Source organism: Benincasa hispida, chromosome 9 (assembly GCF_009727055.1).
Source record: "Benincasa hispida cultivar B227 chromosome 9, ASM972705v1, whole genome shotgun sequence".
NCBI classification, from domain to species: Eukaryota; Viridiplantae; Streptophyta; class Magnoliopsida; order Cucurbitales; family Cucurbitaceae; genus Benincasa; species Benincasa hispida.
In genome coordinates, this window is record NC_052357.1 from 83,232,484 (window position 1) to 83,237,317 (window position 4,834).

The window sequence follows — 4,834 nt, forward strand, 5'->3', positions numbered from 1 at the left end:
GTGTCCATCGGATATAATCAATCATGAGTACGATAACCCTTCACAAATGCTCGTAAGTACAGTTGGACCAATTTACCATTTTGCCTCTGTAGTTACATCTCACTTCTTAAGTACCACTAATTCCTCTAATGAACAATACAGCATAATCCAACTATGTGTGAACACCTCTAGGGCCAAGAGAAGGTGTGTGGCGCCACATCATTCAAGCCCTGGAATCAGCCCTTAAGAGAGTTATCTATCTACTTACCCCTGTTTCAGGGAATGCGTAAATTCCATCTTGTGTAGCTGAGTTCTCAGCTCCCAAATCAGATGAATCCCTCAAAATGGTAGGTTTGAATCGACGACCTGGCCACTCGCATCCATACAAATCAAATGACCGCCCTCAATGGTAGGAGTTCCCAACTCACTCAAGATTGAGGTCATGTTACCTATGGTCATCTTAATGAAGTGAAGTCTCTGCCATGAATGGTGTTATATAACGAGACATGAACACTTCGTGGTCACATCTTATATAAACTCTTTGTATAAGATGCCTCCGCTCATATGTCTCTTACATGAATGATCAGGATCAGACCATCTGTGATAAGTCAAAGCACTTGTGACTATTCCACAAAGCGGGTCACATCCGTAGCGTTACCAGGATAAGGTTTCCCTCCTATATCCATATACTACAGACTATTTTGGTTATCACTCAAGACATAATCCACTTGTATGTCACCACATACATGCTTAAGTTACATACAGATAACGAGAGATATTATGCTTATTGGTTTGTGGTGAAGAAAATAAAACATACAACTGAACAAAATCAAGATGTGAAGTAAATATCATATATTATACAATACAAGCATTCATACAAACTGTTTACAAACTACATGACACGAGACTTTAGGACATCAATCCCAACAAGTAGAGAGGTTGTTCCCTTTAAGTGTTGATTCTGGGTCTTAAACAAGAGGCCTCACCCTCTCATTGGCCCAAGAGGGATTCAATTTGTTGATTGGATCACAAATAAATTGTTCATTAGGGGATCAGTGGAAATTGAGAAATAAGAGGTAATTTCGAGGTAAAACAGAGATTCGACCCAGCCATTATTACGAAAAACCTGTGAAGGGTTAACTTACTAATCATGGTTATATCGAGTGGACAAAATATATCTACAGTGAGAGAGTTCAACTATAGGCTTTAGTGGAATCACCCATTAGTTAACGAATGGGGGTTAGTTCGGTCTAATGAGTTTAGTCGATTAATCTCATATCGTTGAAGCCCATAATTTGTAGGTCCACAAGGTCCCCCTACTAGCTCGTAAATAGATTAGCTCTAGAATAGTGTGATAAGTTAATTTAAAATGTTCAAATTAGAATTAAATGGAATTGGAGAAATAATATTTAAATATGATTTAAATATTTGAAGATGAAATTGTGTAAAAATTAATTTAATATTTGATATTAAATCAATTAGAATTATTTTCAATTTTATTTAAATAAATTGATTTACGATATCAATTTTGAGAAATTGAAAAAGAAGAAAAAATACAAAAATGGAAAATAAGAATTTTCCATTACTTTTTCAAGTTTTTCACACTAAACCCATCAAGTAAGTCCTCATTTACTCCAAGCATGAGCTGCATATCATGCAGCTAATCTCTATGCATGATAGTCTGCAATATATTGAAGAGATTGGAGTGATTTTCAGGCAATGCAACCGATCAAATTTTTCTGAAAAATTCGTGAGAAGAAAAAAGTTCTTCTGTTAGGTTGTTGTTGTGAGCATTCTCTAACTTCCCTTAATTCAAGCTTATTTTAAGTCCCATAACTCAATCTAGAGCATCAAAAGGATAGTAGGGAAGTTCTTGGGGTGGTCTACAACAAGATTCAGATAGATTTGCAGCTGGACTTAAGCTTTGAGGAAGTTCTACAAAGGTATGTCACAAAACCCATTTATTTCTGCTGAAGCATGCTTTCATCTCTGCCAAAATTAATGAATTAGAGTGCTTATGAATCCTGGTCACTTCTGCATGTTGGTTCGTTCCAACAGAGAGGGTATGACACCTCATTATTCAAGACTCGGAATCAGTTCTAAAGAGAGTAATTTATCTACTTACCCTTGCTTCGGAGAAAGAGTGAATTTCATCTTGTGTAGCTGAGTTCCCAGCTCCCTAATTAGACGAATTTCCAAAATGGTAGGCTTGTTGAGTCGGCGATATGGCCACATTCACCCATACAAATCAAAGGACCGTTCTTATAGGCAGGAATCACAACTCACTCAGGATTAAGGTCATGTTACCTATGGTCATCCTAGTGAAATGAAAGTCCCTATTATGAACAACGTTATATAATGAGACTAAACATTTCGTGGTCCAATTTTATAAAAACTCCATTGTAAAAATTATCCCCGCTTGCATGTCTAATACATGAATGATCAGGATCAGATCATTTATAGCACTTTACAACATTTGTAACACCTACAAAACAGGTCATACTCGTAGTGTTACCAGGATAAGGTACCCAGCCTTATCCATATATTACAGACCATTTAGGTTATCACTTAAACATGATCCACCTGTATGTTTCCACATACATGCTTAAGTTACAACGATAACCTTGGATGTTAGTGTATTGGTTTGTGGTTAATGCAACTAAAATATCATATATTTCATAGACAAAGTGAATAAAATATCAAATATTATTAATCACAGAAATGTATGTTCATATAAGGTTTACAAACTATAGGACCCTACAAGATTAAAGTCATCAACCCCAACACCGTGGTGGTCTATGAACCATTCGTGAGGAGAATGAAGCTAATTTGGGGAAGATTCAAGTCTACAAAGGTTGTATTTCTTCTTCCCCTTTTACTTGTTTTAATTGCATGTTTATCCTTTGTAATTAACCTAATTAGAGTACTTAGATCCGTTTTTCCTTCCCCTGCGCATGTATTCCTTCTATCAAATATTTCATCAGATGATTATTCAAGGTACAATTGTGTTTACCTAAACTCATCATAGGTTTGAAACACTTGAAACATTCAAGTTGTATAAGACTGAAGTTGAAAACTTGTTAGGTAAAACATTTAAGATACTTCGATCAGATCGAGGTGGAGAGTACATAGACCTTAGATTCCATGACTATTTTAATAGAACATGGAATCCAATCACAACTCTCTGCATTTGGCATCTCAGCAGAATGGTGTATCGGGAAGAAGAAACAGAACCCTGTTAGACATAGTTTGGTTGATAAGTGAGCTATGCTCTGTTGCCTAATTAGTTTTGGGATACTCAGTATAGTCTGCTATATATTTTTTTAACGTAGTTTCCATTAAGAGAATTTCTGAAACTCCATATGAGTTATGGAGAGGTTGTAAAAGTTGTTTACGACATGTAAAAGTAGTTTATGTTATTTCAAAATTTCAGAATGATTGACACATTTGTTGGTGCAAAACCCTAAGTAAATGAAATGCCATTCAAAAGTATGTGTATCTGTAGGCTACCCAAAAGTTGAATACTTCTTCAAAGAAAATAAAGTATTTGTATCTACAAATGCTACTTTTCTTGAAGAAGATTACATGAGAGATCATTCATCGTGTGATAAACTAGTATTGTGTTAAGGTTTCTATAGAAGTTACATAAAATCAACAAGTGTTATTGATTTAGCTGGTTCTATAGCAACAATTGTTAGAACTAGCCAAATGCATCTTTCTCAAGAGTTGGGAGTGCCTCGATGTAGTAGGAAGGTTATGTGATAGTCTGACCATAACATGGGTTTACCAGAAACTCATGTAATCAATTTTTTATGATAGCATCGAGAATTACCTCAAGGAGTATAAGATATAAGATGCATTATATTTTTGAAGTTAGAAATTTGTTATCTACTGATGAGTTTACAAAGGTTCTTACGGCTAAAATGTTTGAGGATCACTCAATGATTCTAGGATTAAGAGTTATATAATCTAGGGTAAGTGGGAGAAAAATTCATGGGTATATGATGCCCAGTGAAGACAAACCATGGGTATGTGAATGTCCTAATTTATTGAATTTCTCTCTAAAACTCAAACAACTCAACATTATGTGAATACATGTGTTATCACTGGAGTTTTAGTCCAAGTGGGAGTTTGTTGAGTTTTATATCCTAAAACTCGTGACTTGAACAATAAATTTATTATGTTATCAATAAAGATGTTATCGAGGTTTTATTCAATAAAGTTGTTATTAAATGTATGAATTTTTTATTCAATAAAGTTGTTATTAAATGTATGAATTTTTTATTCAATAAAGTTGTTATTAAATGTATGAATTATCATTTCATTTTAGAAAGAAGAATAAATCCAATAAACTAAAGATCCATGACTATTATATGAATACTTGAACTTTATGTGGAGACATAAGAGTGTATCAAGTTTAGTAAATAGCAAAAATGGTCTATAGTATACGAATAAGATTGGATACCTTACTCTAGTAACACTATCGGATGCAGCTCACTCTGTAGTTGTTACAATTTGTTATAAAGTGGTACAAAGAAGTGATCATGATTCGTTCAAGTATTGACATGAGAAGCGAGAGTGTCATATGCAATGGTTTGCATAAGAGCGAACCAAGAAATAAGTCACCCTTACTTTATAATATTGTTTACTGTTTAAGACTGACTATTTCAAAACAATGACCTAGGTAACTTGACCTTAATCCTGAGGTAACTATGAACTCCTGTTTATTTGGGATTATCCTTAGATTTTCATGGGTGAGGATTGGCTCAACAACGTCGGCTCAATAAGCCTCCCATTTTAGGGGTAAGACTGGGTAGATAGTTGCGGACATAGGGTGCAAGACGAAATTCACTCT